The following is an 18,127-nucleotide window of genomic DNA, read 5'->3' as shown; positions in this document are numbered from 1 at the left end:
CTTTAAAATTTATTTTTGATTAAACATAGCATAATGTTGATAAGTGTGCTTAGAGATATACTTTACTAAATTTCATTTTAGCACTAAACCATTGACCTACATGGAACAATATGTGAATGTGTACTATGAAATGTACCATGTTCACTATGAGAATATTGTCAAAAAAATTCTTCCTTCTGTAACCTCTTTCTGAGAACTTAAATGAGGTACTTTATAAGGCCTTAGTCGCAGGAATAAGCTTACTGTTTTTGAGCATCTGAGTCCCTTTTTTTCTAAGAACATACAGAACAATATAAATCTACAGTATCATATTTTGACTCTTGTCTTATATGCTGAGTTGTGACCCCAAAATTCATGTGTTGAAGTCTTAACCCCTAGTACCTCAGAAAGTGACTGCAGATAGGGTCTTTCAAGAGCTAATTAATTTAAAAAAAGGTCAACTGGAGCAGACCCCATTCCATTATGATGAGTGTTCTTATGAAAATAGGAAATTAGGACACATACACACACAAATACACAAAGGGAAGACCATGTGAAGACACAGTGAGAAGACACCATGTGCAAGCCAAAGAGAGAGACTTCAGAGGAAACCAACCTTACAAATACCTTGATCTAGACTCCATAATTATGAGAAAATAAATTTCTTAAGTCACCAAGTCTATGGTGCTTTGTTATGTTATGATAGCCGTATTAGCCAGGGTTCTTCATAGAAACAGAGTCAACAGGACAGATATAGACTTGGAAGGTGATATTTATTATAGGATTTGATTCATGATTATGGAGGCTTAGATGTCCAATGATTTACTGTCTGCACACTGGAGACCCAGGGAAACCAGTGGTGCAAATCATTCTGAGTCAAAGGCCTTAGAACTAGGAGCATCTATATTTGCAGGCAGAAGACGGATGTCCCAGCTCAGCAAAAGAGAAATAATTTGTCCTTATGGGGGCTGATGCTGTAGCATAGCTAGTAAAACCACCTTTGGCAGTCCTGACATCCCATAAGGGTGCCGGTTCAAGTCCTAGCTGCTGCACTTCCAATCCAGCTGTTTGCTATCACCTGGGAAAGCAGTGGAATATGGCCCAAGGGCTTGGGCCCTGGCACCCACATGAGAGCTCCTGGCTCCTGGCTTCGGATTGACCCAGCTCCAGCAGTTATGGCCATTGGGGAGTGAACCACCAGATGGAAGACCTCTCTCACTGCTTCTGCCTCTGCTTCTGCCTCTCTGTAACTCTGCCTTTCAAATAAATAAGTAAATTTTAAAAAAAGAAAGAATTTATCCTTCTTGCCTTTTTATTCTGTTCAGGTCCTTAACTGACGGTTAGATTATGCTGTCCCACGTTGGTGAGGTCAGATCTTTACTTCACTGACTCAAATGCTAACCACTTCTGGGAACATCCTCATAGACACATCCAGAAGTTAGTGGCCAGCGCAATAGTTTGGATATTAGTTTTGGTGTCCTCCAAAACTGTGTTAAAGATTTGGTTTCCAGAGTGTTGCTCTTGGGAAGTGAAGGAATTGTTAGAAGGTGAGGCTCAGCAAGGAGTCTTTAGGCCATTGATGGTATGACCTTGGAAAGTAGTTTTCATAAGAGAATTGCTATAAAAGCCTAAGTTTGGATCTGGTCTCTCTCTTTCTCTTTGTTCCCTATCTTACCATGTCAGTCTTCCTCCCCACGCATGCTGCCATTGCCACCTGGCACCCTCAACAGATCAAAGAAAAAAAAAATGAAGCTTCCCAATCTTGAATTTGAGCCTTCAAAACTGTGAGATAAATAAACCTTCTCTCTCTCTCTCTCTCTTTTAGTCAGGCAGAGTTAGACAGTGAGAGAGAGAGAGACAGAGAGAAAGGTCTTCCTTCCATTGGTTCACCCCCCAAATGGCTGCTACTGAAGCCAGGAGCCAGGTGTTTCCTCCTGGTCTCCCATGCGGGTGCAGGGCCCAAGGACTTGGGCCATCCTCCACTGCCTTCCCGGGCCACAGCAGAGAGCTAGATTGGAAAAGGAGCAACTGGGACAGAATCTGGTGCCCCAACCAGGACTAGAATCCGGGGTGCCGGCACCGCAGGCAGAGGATTAGCCTAGTGAGCCGCAGTGCCAGCCTAAACCTTTTCTCTTTATAAAGTTAGTTGCATCCAGTATTTTGTTATGGTAATGCAAAAGCTGACTAATTCAGTAAGCCTTCTAGGCAAGTCTTAACCCAGTCAAGTTGACACATAAAATTAACCATAACAGCAGCCCAAGCAATTAGTACATTTTATGTTGGCTATTGCAATGCTAGATTCATGAACCAAGTCCAGCAAAAGTTAGAGAATTTCTTAATATTCTTTTCATGTGTTAGCCTTACTTCCAACTTTCGCTTTCTTGTTTGCTTTTTATCTATTTCCCTGTTTATTTATTTTTTCTCATGCTGCTGTCATACTCGTTAGGTACCATATTGCATATGGCACCCCCTGTTGGGCTGTCTATTGCATTTACTGTACAACTTGCTTGGGAGAATTGGATGGATTCCTGACTTCTTCCTGGAGCCAAGTGAAAGGCACAGGCACTGACTCCAGGCTTAGGGTGATATTCTGGCATGTGTTTCCCTTCTATCTCCTGTGTGTTTCCAGTCTACCCAGACTGTACCCTTTCTCTTGAACCCAAGTTACAACACTCAGACTTTCTGTTTGGAGGCAGCCATGCCTGTTGCTGGTATCTGTCTTGAAACTGACTGAAATGAATGTTTTAACTGGGGGATTCCAACTAATCAGGCACCCTTGAGGTACCATTCCTGCTTTGAAATTCGATCTCTTCTGACTGCAGAATACCCTCAGAATTGCTCCTGTTCTTTTATGTAAGAATTTATTTTGTATGTCCTAGATGATAGCTTTCCTATATGTTTGTGTTTTTTTTTTTTTAAAGAAAATTTACTTACTTATTTGAAAGGAAGAATCACACACACATCATCATCATCATCATCATCATCATCATCATCGACATCATCATCAGCTTTCATTAGCTGGTACACTCTCCAAATGCCAGCAACAGCCAGAGCTTAACCATGCTGATGCCAGGAGCCAGAAACTCCATCTGGGTCTCCTATATGAGAGGCAGGAACTCAAATGCTTGAGTCATCATCCTCTGTTTCCTAGGTGCATTAACAGGAGTCTGGATTGGAAGCAGAGCAGCTGGACTTGGAACTAGCCCTCTGATATGGGATGCATGGGTCCCAAGCAGTAACTTAATACACTGCAGCACAATATCATCTCTGTTGGTATATATTCTTGAGCTTTCTTTATCCCCTCTGTTTTTCAATGATTTCCCTTAGTTTCTGAGACAGTGTGAGTTCCCCTTTTTGTTTCAAACACATACTCTCTCTCACACACACATATAAAATTTAAACATACAAATGAATATGTATTTAAATTTTGTTTGGCATAATAAAAATTATATAAATATAATGTATTTCTATATTTAAATTTTATTTAACAACTAGTTTCTGGGAGTAGGGGTTTAGCTAGTGGTAAGGATACCTGCATTTCACATCAGATGACTGGGTTTAACACCCAGCGCTATCTCCCGACTTCAGCTTCCAGCTAAATCTAGGTAGCAGCAATGATGGCTAAGGTGATTGAGTTCCTGTCAACCAGCTGGGAGACCTGGATTGCATAATGGTGCCCAATTTTGGCCTTGGCCCAGCCCCATATATATCAGGGATTTGGGGAGTGAACCAGCAATAGGAGCGCTTTCTCTCTGTCTCTGTCTCTCTGCCTCTCAAAGCAATAAATAAAATTTAAGGAAAAAATATTTTTTTATTAAACTTTTATTTAATGAATATAAATTTCCAAAAAACAGCTTATGGATTACAATGGCTTCCTCCGTCCCATAACTTAACAATTTGACACTCTTGTTTATGGCGTCAGTAATCTCCCTAGGCTCTAGTCATGAATTGCCAAGGCTATGGAAGCCTTTAGAGTTCACCGACTTTGATTTTATTCTGATAGGGTCATAGTCAAAGTGGAAGTTCTCTCCTCCCTTCAGAGAAAGGTATCTCCTTCTTTGATGGCCCCATTCTTTCCCCTGGGATCTCACTCCCAGAGATCTTTCATTTAGGTCTTCTTCTTTTTTTTCTTTTCCATGGTGTCTTGGCTTTCCATGCCTACAAAACTCTCATGGGCTCTTCAGCCAGATCCGAATGCCTTAAGGGCTGATTCTGAGGCCAGAGTGTTGTTTAGGACATCTGCCATTCTATGAGTCTGCTGTGTATTTTGCTTCCCATGTTGGATCCTTCTCTCCCTTTTTGATTCTATCAGTTAGTATTAGCAGACACTTGTCTTGTTTGTGTGATCCCTTTGACTCTTAGACCTATCAGAGCCATCAATTGTGAACTGAAATTGATCACTTGGACTAGTGCGATGGCATTGGCACATGCCACCTTGATGGGATTGTGTTGGAATCCCCTGGCACATTTCTAACTCCACCATTTGCGGCCAGTCCGATTGAGCATGTCCCAAATTGTACATTTCCTCCCTCTCTTTTTCCACTCTTAGATTTAACAGGGATCACTTTTCAGTTAAATTTAAACACCTAAGAATAATTGTGTGTTAATTACAGAGTTCAACCACTAGTACTAGAACAACAACAACAACAACAACAACCTCAAATACTAAAAAGGATAAAGTATTACCTTGTACATCTAGAGTCAGGACAAGAGCTGATCAGGTCATTGTTTCTTATAGTGTCCATTTCACTTCAACAGGTTTCCCCTTTGGTGCTCAGTTGTCACCGATCAGGGAAAACAATACTTTAAAGATTTTGTTTGGGGAGAGGGAGATTCTGGAATAAACTTACTTGATCATTATAAAATGGAATTTTCCTTGCCTTTATATCCTGAAACATAGAGTACTTTGTAAGTAGCTGTACTTGCCTTTTTTTAAAAAAAAAAAAAAAAAGAGAGGAGAGGTAAAGAGAAAGAGAGAGGTCTTCCATCTGATGGTTCACTCCCCAGTTGGCCACAATGGCCAGAACTTCGCCAATCCAAAGCCAGGAGCCAGGAGCTTCTTCCAGGTCTCCCACACACGTGCAGGGGCCCAAGGACCTGGACCATCTTGTACTGCTTTCCCAGGCCATAGCAGAGAGCTGGATGGGAAGTGGAGCAGCTGAGTCTCGAGCTGGTGCCCATATGGGATGCCAGTGCTTCAGGCCATGGCATTAACCTGCTGAGCTGCAATGCCAGCCCCTGCACTTGCCTTTTGGAACAAGTTTATTTATACATACATAAACATGTAACTAGTGGAGCAGACCCTATGACCCTATGCATTACTTGGAGCAGGTTTTTTCTTTAACCTGTTTATACTTGCTTCTTTAAATCTAAAAAAAAATATGAAATTCCTAGGGTTCTTAGAAGATACGAATGTAATCCAGCTCTTGTAACTATATTAAGTCCCACCTTACTGTGGTGATTTATACAAAAGACACACATGCCTTTACAAAAATGTTGAACAAAGTGGTAAATTGTTTTGAGGGGCTTGCCAAAGGGGTTATAATCCTCAACACAATCCCAAATTTTCTTTAGTACCTTCTTTAGATGTCTCCTTCGTTGAAATCTCACTCAATGAGCTGGATGTTCTCCTAAAATCTCTCTTCTCTAGTTCTCTCAGAATACTTGCTCACTTCCTACACACCCCCTCCTTCTGTCTCCCTCTGTTTCCATCATGCTATTTCTTGTTTAGTCAATCAGACTCCTCTACTCACCCAATCCATTTATCAGCAAAGCAGCACACGTACTGAACCTTCTGTAGAAGACAAGTAAGGGCAAAGGCTTTGGAAACGCAGACTTTAATATCTTTGTTCCTGTCACATAAGATGCAGCAACCCCATATAGACGTATAATGTAACCTATGAGCTTTGTCAGAGGTGCCATTTTCAATGGGAAATGTACAAGGAGACAGGAACAAATTAGCTTCCTTTGCTTCCCAGGGACCAATTTGTAGGAAGAAACATTTACAGACTGTCTAATGACCTTGCTCTCAGACGCTGATTGGAAACAAGAGTGCAACTAAGACTTACTGATTTATAACTGGAGACATTATTTCCCACTCTCAGTGTGATCTACACAGATGATGTTTCCATTGGCACATGATGATCATTAATGCACTCTGCTTGCCATCATCATGATGTGAATTAAAATTTTCAGAGTTGAAGTATAAAGTCATTGTTGAGGACCTGGTCTTGATGTCTCAGAGAGCTATGTTCCAGTTTGGACTCTCCATTTCTTGATGAGAGTCCTGGGGCTTGTTACTTAACCTTTTATGAGGCTTAGCATCTTTGTCTATACCCAGGGGTAATGTTAACACCTCCCTGAAAGCATTACTGAAACGTTAAGTAAGGTAACAGATGTAAGGAACAGTTGACATCACTTCCTATGGACCCAGGAATGTTCAAGGAGAGGCTGTGAGTCCAACCTCCCACCCTCCAACTCCCAATATGTGCTCCATACAATATTAAATATGTTATATTTAATAACATGTGCTGTACACTGACTCTGTTTTGGCCCTGTGTTACTCTCTGAAGATAAAGAGATGAACGGACATAGCTGCTGGCCTGGAGAAACTCACATTTTTCCTAGAGAATGAGAGTCTCACAAGCAAATAAGGAATTCCTATTGTTAAGCATTAAATCTGTGATTAGACTGTTAAGAAGGAAGAAAGGAAATAGTTATCAATTTTGCTTGGGTAGAAGGTGAGTGGGAAGAAATAGGATGAATCTGGATAATTAACTATTTCACAAAGATGTTAAAATTATCTGGGGGCCCAGCACTATGATGCAGTAGGTCAATCCTCCATCTGCAGCACTGGCATCCCGTATGAGCGCTGGTTTCAGTCCTGGCTGCCCCCCTTCTGATCCAGCTCTCTGCTAATGGCATAGGAAAGCAGTAGAAGACAGTCCAAGCACTTGGGCACCTGCAGCTGCATGGGAGACCCAGAAGAATCGCCAGGCTCCTGGCTTCGGATCAGCTCAGTTCTGGCCGTTGTGGCCATTTGGGGAGTGAACCAAAGCAGATGGAAGATCTTTCTTTCTGTCACTCTCTTCCACTGTTTGTAGCTCTACCTCTCAAATGAATAAATAAAATCTTAAAAAAAAACTATTTAGAGATTTCTGCAAAGGTATGTATTTAGCAGAAAAGAGGAGAAGAAGACTGAAAAGAACCAGGACCATGGCCAAGCTGGAGATCCATGCAGACCTGCTCCTCATAATTCCCCAGGAAATAAATCTTACTGTGTTCTAAATTGAGATCGCACAGATGGATGGAGGATACGTTCCACGTGCTGTATTTTATTAGATAGCTAATATTGCAGATTATGTCAGGTGGTTCTGAGCATTCAGATAACCATGCCTCAGTTCTGAGCAGGAGCTCTGGTTCTCACAAACATAGCTGTGCACTAGCCCTGTGGCATAGCTTGATGTTCTCAGGTGGAAGTAAGTTCTCTCTACCACTTGAAGGTTGCATTAGGCCTTCTGGCTTTGCAGTGTACAGATGCAGTCATCTTTCCTGCCTCAATGCCTCAGGTCACTTTGTATACTTTTGCTGCAACTCCCTGTCCACTTTCTCTCTTTTTAAAATTCAGTTCAAATAATACTTGGATAGGTTCCTTTTTCCTATAGGTGTTTTGATCAGCATAAGGCAATGACTGTGTCTTATGAGCTGTGTGTCCCTAACCTCTCTCACTCTCATTTTTTTTTTTTTTTGACAGGCAGAGTGGACAGTGAGAGAGAGAGAGAGAGAGACAGAGAGAAAGGTCTTCCTTTTCCGTTGGTTCACCCCCCAATCAGCACCGCGCTGATCCGAAGCCAGGAGCCAGGTGCTTCTGGTCTCCCATGTGGGTGCAGGGCCCAAGGACTTGGGCCATCCTCCACTGCCTTCCCGGGCCATAGCAGAGACCTGGACAGGAAGAGGAGCAACCGGGACAGAATCCAGTGCCCCAGCTGGGACTAGAACCCGGTGTGTGGGCACTACAGGCGGAGGATTAGCCTATTGAGCCGAGGCTCTGGCCCTCCTCACTCTCATTTAAGAATTCAACAAGTACTAGCAAATCATCTCTGTGACCCTGGTTTCCTTTTTTATTTTTTATAAAGTTTTATTTTATATATTTGAAAGGCAGAGTTACAGAGAGAGAGGTAGAGACACAGAGTTCTTTCATCTGTGGGTTCACTCCCCTAAATGGCCACAACAACCTGGGCTGGGCCAGGCTGAGGCCAAGAGCCAGGAGCTTCCTCCAGGTCTTCCAAGTGGGTGCAGGGACCCAAGCACTTGGGCCACTTTTTGCTGCTCTCCCAGGTGTATCAGCATGGAGCTGGATCATAAGTGGAACAGCCAGGACTTGAATTGGTGCACATTGGGGATGCCAGTGCCACAGGCTGGGGCTTTAACCTGCTGCACCACAGTGCCAGCCCCAGTTTCTGGTCTTAGCACAGCAGCAGGATGCTTGGACCAGAGTTATTTCAGTGAAAAGAGAGAGTTGGTTTTGCTTTTACTTAATAAAAATTTCAAAATTTAAATAAGAATTTTGGTTCTGATTTGCTTTGTGAAGATGAGAACAACCAGTTCATTTGTTTACAAAGGTAGACTGCTAGTTTCCTTAGTTACCCTGACCTGCTACTATTGCATAATAGCCATCCTAGCTGTGGGTGCTTGGTGTAGTGATTAATATGCCACTTAAGACATCGTCAACCCATATCTGAGTACCTGGATTTGGCTCATGGCTCCACTCCTGATTCCAGCTTCCTGCTAATGTGCAGCCTGGGAGGCAGCAGAAGTAGCTGAATTGTTTTGGTTCCTGCCACCCGCTTGGGAGACCCAGATGGAGTTCCTGGCTCAGGCTTCCCATTGTTGCAGGCATTTGGGGAGTGAACTAGTGAAATGGAGATCTCTGTCTGTCTGTCTCTCTACTTTTCAAATAAGTAAAATAAGTAAATAATTAAAAAAAATAAGTCATTATAAACTAAATTGGGAGTTAAATTTCCAGGCAATCTGGGGCACAGTTGTGAGTTTGGAGTTCTATGACGATATATATTTGAACAATGATATTGGAGTCAATCCAAAAGAATTCAGTCAAACATTTTGACTTGAGTTTGAAACTAAGAATGACAACATCCCCATCCAGATCCTTATCTTAAAAACAAACCCAAAAAATCAAAGTATATGTTCTTTTGATCTGGCAAGTTGACACAAATGATTTCAGCCATTGGTACCACGTGCTGCTTAAAAAGTAGCAATATATTATCTAAGATTCCAAATTTTTACTCTGTTGCTGAGCTGAATTGTCTTTTGAATGTTCCTAAGTGATCAGACATTTCCAGTGCAATGAATGCATTGCAATAATTCTAAGTGGGGTGAGAGTCCTGGAGCTTCTTGGCCATGAAGTGGAGACACAGGAGTGGGAGATATGAGTTTTCTCTTTTTCCACTATAATTTGTGATATGAGCAGGCAGTCTAGAAAAAAAAAATTGTTCTGAGGATATGAAACTGCGCTGAGTAAAATGTACACTTATTAAAATCATTTCAGTGAATTCTTCATAATGAAGTTTTTTTCTGTACTCTACAGTTTCAGTTAAAAGAGCTAACAGTTAAAACAAAAGACAAAATACCATAGAACGAGCTCATAACAGGAATTTATTCTCAAGCAAGTTTACTGTACATTCTGTTATCAAAACAAAATTAACTGAAACTCTTATTTATTCTGCTGCACAATAAAAGCCAATATGCAGACGATGTTTAGGTGCTGAGAGTTTCAAATACAAAAGATTTCCTTATATTTATGGCATAATTCCCTTACCAAGATGGGAAAATGAACTCAAATTCAAATCAGGAAGATGTTAGCAAAGATTGAAATTTAGAATTCTTCTCACTTTATAATTTTTAAGAAGATCTTTGGATTATTGTGATGTCCTTTGCCATAGAGTTTTCAGTTAATAGTGGCCTTTTTATTCCTAAGCACTTCACATCAACATAAGCTTATCTTTCAATTCTATTTTTCTTGAACCTTTTGAAGTCCCTTGTGTATATATATATATATATATATAGTGTACATATATATGTATATATGTAGTATACAAATTGTGTGTATAAATATATATGAAACATATATAAACATTATATCTAACATTTCTCATACTGTTCAGTGACTGCTGCTCTTGCTATAGAAACCCTAATTTCCTGCAGATTTAAGATGGTATGTTTCCAGTGCTTGTGGGAGATCTGGATTGAGTTCTGAGCTCTTGGATTCATTAGGTGGAGGGTATTTTATGAATGAACCAGTGGGTGGGAGTGCTATCTCTCAACTACATTATTTTTAATAGAAAAATTCAAAGAATAAAAAAGAGTGTTAATTGATTCAGAAAAATTTTATTGCCTCTCTAAACCAGGTACTATTTTAGTTACTATGCGTTCATGAAGAAAACACAGGCCTTAGAATCTAGTGGTTATGCATTTGGTTGTTTGATAAGCCCACTGTGAATACTTCTACATCTGAGAAAGCCTAATCAGGATAATGTTCCTTGTTCAGGCTAGTACTTTTATAGCTGAAAGTGTCTTGTGAAGACACATTGAGCAATGTTCCTACAGAGTGTGAAGAATGGAAATGTGGATAAATTATCACATCTAGAGACTTTACAGACAAAATACACTTCCTAATGTACCTTTTAAAAATAAACACAGCCATAATTGTATATGGATGCCAACAGGCACACAAACACCTCTTACTATGATCTCCCATTAATAACAGCACTTAAACTGTGGACAGTTGAGGTTTTACCATTCGAAAGTTCTTGAGACACATTCTTCATGGTGTGAAGTAGTTGAGGAAGTTGCTCTTTCTGTTTTACAAATCTTTGGGTTTTCAAAGGCCACACAGTAAGTTAGTTGTATAACTGGAACAAACATTCAAATCCTTCAGCCATGCATCCACCTTGGTTTCCTGGGCACCTTAATGTCGTTCTTCTCCTAGGCTTCTCTGGTTGAGCATGTGATGGTGATCCCTGAATATTTTGCTTTTAAAATTATCATAGTTAAAGTAATGTGTGTCGATTTGATAGATAGTCTCATGTCCTGCTGCAACGTCTTCAGCAAGAATATTAAGAATATTCGTAGTTACTGGAAGTTCTTGCATTTGAATTTGAACTAACGCCCAGACTCTGACCTATTTTATTCTTGATCAAAATAGGTGGCAGCTTTCATTAAGAGTGGGACATGAATTACAAAAATTGTTATCCTGGCCAAATTCCAATGCAGGCAATCATATAATGGCAATTTTCAAATGGACAAAATTAATTACTTGGAAAATAAAATCAGCATCTGGATTTTCAGACAGGAATGAAACAGGACTCACTAAATTAAATCCCGCCTGACCACCATGTGTCCATCACCCAACCTGTGTATCTGTCTCCAGCTTCAAACTAATCAGGAGCAAGGAACAACCATACCTTAACCCCGGAAGTCCCCTACTATCTTGATAGAGACTTCCCCAACCTACACACATGGCCAGAGTAGCCTTCCACCAGAATGACCCTCCTGGGTAGCAGTAGTGAGCCACACTGCTGTCTTGACTCTGTTATATGCAAAAAAAACCAACAGTGCCTGTGCACAACATTGAACAGAATGCAGCCCCCAGTGTCATGTACCGAGGGGAAATCTCCACACCTCCCCAAATGCGTAAAAGCATCTGTTTAGCTCCCATCTGAGAGCCAGTTGGCAGATCCTCTTCCTGCTGTGCTGTCTTTCTTATGCTGGAACATAAACTCTAAAAACTTTGGGCTACATATTGGCCTTTTGTCAATTTCTGTTTGCAAGTGAGCCAAAGAACCTGGGGCTGCTAACATTTTCTTTGTATCTCAAAACACCTGGGTGGATTTTGGTGGATAATTCCATTAACCTGGTATGGTTTCGACATCAGTCAGTATGTATAGTACATGCAGTAATCTTTTTTTTTTTTTTTTTTTTTTTTTAAATCTGAAACAGTTTAGTATTTAGCTACAGTGTGGAAAAGAACACAAGTTTCTAAGATCATTTCTCACAAACAAGTTTTTGAAATTCTAACATTCTAAGATAAGGACTTAAGGATTTAGCCTGAGTCTGTGTGAACAATCCCTGACTTAAGCAGCAACAAACTTTCACCCCCTCCCCCACCCTTCCCCAAACCACCCCTAGCCTAGCCACTCCTCCCAAAAGGTAGAAAGACATAGAGAAGACACAGAAGGAGTTCCCATCTGCTGGTTCATTCCTTATATGCCTGCAATAGCCAGAACTGGGCTGGATCTGAGCCAGGAACTGGGCACTCAGTTTAAGTCTTCTATGTGGGTGGCAGGAACCCAATTACATGAACCATCACTGTTGCCTCCTAGGGTCTACATTAGCAGGAAGCTGAAGTCAGGAGATGGAAAGAGGATTGAATATAGGCACTCTGACTTGGGATGTGGACCTCTTAACTGCTATTGCTTAATGGTCAAATAATGCTTGCGTTCTAATGCATTCATCTGGAATCATGCAAGTATGTGAGTATATAGAGTTCAAGTAAAGGTTGGGGAGTTGTGAAATTGCTTAACCTAAGACAATTTTACAGGATTAAGTTTATAAAAATAAAACTATCAATGAACAAGTTTGAAACACCCTTGATAGTTCTCCTTTTTATGGAGACCAAATGCCAATGGAGACATTCTAATTACTAGGCTGAAGTCTGAAAACATGTGGAGGCACCACTAGCTCAAAAAAAGTGCTTAAATATTACTTTTATTTCCTTTACAAATGCTTTACTATTTTTAAAATGCTTTCACAATTTATTTATTTTTAAGAAAGCTTTTATTTAATGAATACAAATTTCATAGGTATGGTTTGATTAATTTAGTGGTTCTTCCTCCTATACCCACCCTCCCACTCCCTACTCCCATCACACTTCCTACTCCTTCTCCCATCCCATTCTTCATTAAGATTCATCCTCAATTAACTTTATATACATAAGACCAACTCTATACTAAGTAAAGATTTCAAAAATTTGCACCCACACATTAACACACAAAATATAAAGTATTGTTTGAGAACAAGTGTTATAGTTAATTCTCTTAGCACTACTCATTTAGGGCAGAGGTCCTACATGGGGAGTAAGTGCACAGCGACTCCTGTTGTTGATTTAAGAATTAACACTCTTATTTTTGACGTCAGTGATCACCCAAGGCTCCTGACATGTGCTGCCAAGGCTATGGAAGTCTTCTGAGTCCACAAACTGTCAGTATTTAGACAGGGCCATAAGCAAAGTGGAAGTTCTCTCCTGCCTTCACAGAAAAATAAATCCTTCTTTGGTGGCCCTTTCTTTCCACTGGGATCTCACTCAGAGGTCATTCATGGAGAACATTTTTTGCCACGAAGTCTTGGCTTTTCATGCCTGAAATGCTCTCATGGGATTTTCAGTCAGATCCAAATGCCTTAAGGGTTGATTCTGAGGTCAGAGTGCTGTTTAGGGCATTTATCATTCTATGAGTCTGCTGTGTGGACTGCTTCCCTGTTGGGACTTTCTCTCCTTTTTAATTCTATCTGTTGTTGGGGCCAGCGCCGTGGCTCACTTGGTTAATCCTTTGCCTGCAGCGCCGGCATCCCATATGGGCGCTGGGTTCTAGTCCCGGTTGCTCCTCTTCCAGTCCAGCTCTCTGCTGTGGCCTGGGAGGTCAGTGGAGGATGGCCCAAGTGCTTGGGCACCTGCACCCGCATGGGGAGACCAGGAGGAAGCACCTGGCTCCTGGCTTCGGATCTGCTCAGCGCCAGCTGTAGCGCCATTTGGGGAGTGAACCAATGGAAGGAAGACCTTTCTCTTTGTCTCCCTCTCTCATTGTAACTTTTCCTGTCAAATAAATAAAAAAATTAATTAATAATTCTATCTATTGTTATTACCAGACACTTGGTCTTACTTATGTGATCCCTTTGACACTTATTCCTATCTATATGATCAATTAAACACTTCATATGATCACTTTAACAAATCATATGGCATTAGTACCACCCAGACTAATGGGATTTGAGGTCCCATGGCAAGTTTTTAGCTTTACCATGGGAATATGTGCCGAACTGTACAGCACCTCTCTTTCTTACTGCTACTCTTATTTTTCACTGGGATCTATTTTCATTTCACTTGATACACCTACGATTAATCCTATATTAAGTAAAGAATTCAACCAATAGTATTAAGTAGAAAAAAGTAATAAAAAGTAAAATAAAATAATAAACTGTTTTAACTTGTTTGTTTTTCACGAAAATCCTATTTGAACTGGGGACAGCTTGGTGGGGAGGGTATGGTAATTGTCATTTTAAGAGGAGATTTAAACTCAGAAAAGGTAAATGTCAGAGCAAGATCAAAATAGGCTCAACTTCAAGCCTTTGTATTGTAAATTCTGCAAATTTATCTCTTCTCCCTCTAGGCCTATTTCCTTTAGATCCAGAAATTTCCTCCCTCCAAATTAGATGCTGCCACTTGATGCTAGTGTTGTGGTTTAAATTGCTACTGGGAAAGCCAATAGCTACAAAGCAGGAAGTAAGATACTGTGACAACTCTGACCTCAAAATAAATTATGCATCAAATGGTAAGAAGTGGGTCAATGGCAGAGCCAAAGGCATTCATATGTGATGAACCACTCACTGTAATAGCTGACTTTTGGTCTTGGTAGAGACATCTCACTTACAAATTATTTTCATGGGAATTTGGATCTATTTTTCCTCCTTCCAGGAAGGTGGAAGTCTGTGTGGGTTTCAGAAGGCTGACCTAGACTATTATATGTTCCAAGATTCTTGGTGGAAGAAAGAAGCTTGGTAGTCCTAAGGATTCAGGAGTTATCTAGTTATAGAAGTGTAAACTACCCAGGGAAAAGTTTGCCGATGATTCCTAGGTAATGAAATTGGAATAGCTACAGTTCAAGTAAACTTACCTGATGGATAGTTTGAGAAGCATCTCTAGGTGTAATTCAATATGTTTTTTCTTCCCTTCGAATATAAATTCGGGCAAAGATATTTCAAATTGAACTGTGCAAGCAAATGTTCATAAAATGTACTGAATTATATTAGCTCTAACATTTCCCTCACTCTGATATTTGTTTACAAAGAACCAAAGACGATATTAAGAAAAAGCCATAGCCAATGAGTCGGGCGATCTGCTTCAGTTTAGATGTCCTTCAATTCAGCAGAGGCAAATGTTTTGAATCAGAGTAAAGACCAGGCTAAAGAAAAAAAAAAATGATTCCCTGATACCTGTCATGGAAACATATGCTTAGTCTTTTAGACTAAATTTAAGGAGAGATGTTTTATATATTCTTTCAACTTTGCCAAGATATGCTGAACACATTAAACAAACCCAGTCCTCCTGCTCAAAATGTATGAAATTTCTATTCCATTTTTAGGGTGTCTGCACACCACTGACATTTCTGTTTGAAATGAAAAATTGTTTCCGGTAATTTATTTTTCTTTATGCATTTTATTCTGAACCAGCATGTCAATTTTGTATTGTAAGTGTATAATGTCCATGCCACATGGGGTACATGCTACAAATGAAAAATAAAATGTTGATAGACTTAATTATGCTTATCATTCTATAAAACAACAAAACAACCTTCAAGATAATCCTTGAAGAATTTTGCAAGTTGATTGGAACTAAACCTCATAAATATTACTTCAAATATGAGAGCTACAGCATTAATACAACTTTGCCATTTTAAGATGTATATTTAAGTATCTGATATTTTAGGCTAGTGCTGTCAATAGGTCAATTCTGCAGTCTTAACACTCTACCTCTAATCACACACCACACCATATTGATTTTTCTCTAGGGAATGACTTTAATCTGCTCCCTCTGTTCTCATTGCTGTAGTTCAAGCTTTATTTTTTTCCTTCAGAGTGTTTCTAATAGCATCCTCCTCTCTGGCTCCCACACCCCTACTATTAGCACATTTCAGTCCCTCTTTCATATTACCACTGACTTATCTTTTAAAAAACAAATATGGTCATGTTGTATGTTAGTCCAAACCTCTGTTGGATCACTCTTGTCTTCAGTAGCAGTCTAAATTCCTAAAAGAAAAATTATAACAGGAGCTTAGTGTTCCATGTCACTACATTTTAAACATTTTTAAATTTTAATTTTTAATTAGTTTTAATAGATTCGATGAGATTTGTAAATATAATTCTAAAAATATAATGATATTACTTTCTCCCCTTCCCCTCTCTTCCTCCTCTCTTCTTATCCCTTTCTTTTCTTTTTCTTGTAGTTTTTGAGATAACATATTTTAAAATTACATCACAGTAAAAAGGCTTAATAGTTCACAAAATAAGAAATTTATCAAGTGAAAAGCAAAAAGCTCCTACTTTTTATAGACAATGGATATAGGCAATAATTGAATGGGGGAAAATGAATATACAATGAACTTTAAAGTAACTATGGATCATTAAAACTATAGTAGTATAACACTCTTAACCATTGGCTGGACAGAAGTATAAAACAATGTTTTATAAAACTGTATTTTATAAAAATGCAATACTGATACACGCAGACATTTTCATTTTTCTTTCTTTTTTTCTTTCTCTCTCTTTTTTTTTTTTTTTGATTGTGTTTTAAATTTTAGGTCCTACATGTAAGGGAGAACATGTGGCATTTGTCTTTCTCGGTCCAGCTTATTTCACTCAACATAGTGTCTTCCAGTTGTGCCCATTTTGCTGAAAACGGTAGAATTTTATTCTTTTTTATAGTTGAATAAGAGTCAGTCATGTATATATACCACGTTTTCTTTATCCATTCATCTTATGATGGACACCTTGGTTAATTCAAAATTTTGCCTCTTGTGAACAGTGTTACTATAAACATGGTGGTTCAGATATCTCTTTGATAGAATATGTTCATGTATTTTGGGTATATAACCAGGATTGAGACTGCCAGATCACATGGCAAGTCTATTTCTAGTTTTTAAAGAAATTGCCACACTATTTTCTATGGTAACTGCACTAATTTACATTCCCATCAACAGTGTTCCCCTTTCTCCACATCCTCACCAGCATTTGTTGTTCTCTGTGGTTTGGATTTTAGCCATTCTGACAGGAGTAAGGTGATATCTCATTGGTTTTGATTTGCATTTCCCTGAGGTCTAGTGATGTTGGATATTTTTGCATATATTAATTGGGCATTTGTATTTCTTCATTTCAGAACTGTTTATTAAAGTCCTTTGCCCACTTCTCAATGGGATTGGTTGGGTTTTGTGTTGTTGTTGTTGTTGTTGAGTTTTTTTAAGTGGCCGATGTATTCAGGATATTAGTCCTTTTTCAGATAGGTGGCTTGCGAATATTTTTTCCTATTCTATTGTATGTATATTCAATTTATTGATCATTTCTTTTGCTCTACAAAAGCTCCTGAGTTTGATACGGTCCCATTTGTTTAGTTTTGCTTTTGTTGTCTGTGCCTTGGGGGTTTTGTTCAAGAAGCTATCATCTATAACAAGGTCTCAGAGTGCTTTCTCTAAGTTTTCTTCTGGCAATTTCATAGTGCCAGGCCTTAAATTTAAGTCTTCAATCCATCTTGTATTGATTTTTGTATACAGTGAAATGCATGAATCTAATTTCATTCTTCTACATACATACATCTAATTTTGCCAGTATCATTTGTTGAAAAGATTATCTTTACTCCATTGTATGATCTGAGCACTTTTGTAAAAAATTAGTTGTCTGTGTATAAATTGATTAATTTCTGGGCTCTCTATTCTGTTCTATTGATCTATGTATCCGTTTCTATGCTAGTACCAAGCTGTATTAATTACTATAGCTTTATAATATGCTTTGAAATCAGGTATTATGATGTCTTCAGCTTGGTTTTACTTGCATGGGATCATTTTGGTTATTTTGGATCTTTTGTGTTTCCATATGAATTTTATTATTTTCTCTGTAAAGAGTGCCATTAGTATTTTGATGGGAATGGCATTCAATCTATAATTGTTTTATGTAGTATAGACATTTTGATGACATTGACTCTTCTAATCTATGATCAAGGAATAACCTTCCATTTTTTTAGTGTCCTTGATGATTTCTTTTTATTAGTTTTTAAAAATATTTATTTATTTATTTGAAAGACAGAGTTACA

The sequence above is a fragment of the Lepus europaeus genome, chromosome 4, assembly GCF_033115175.1.
Source record: "Lepus europaeus isolate LE1 chromosome 4, mLepTim1.pri, whole genome shotgun sequence".
Taxonomy (NCBI): domain Eukaryota; kingdom Metazoa; phylum Chordata; class Mammalia; order Lagomorpha; family Leporidae; genus Lepus; species Lepus europaeus.
Note: the sequence above shows the minus strand (reverse complement) of the source record.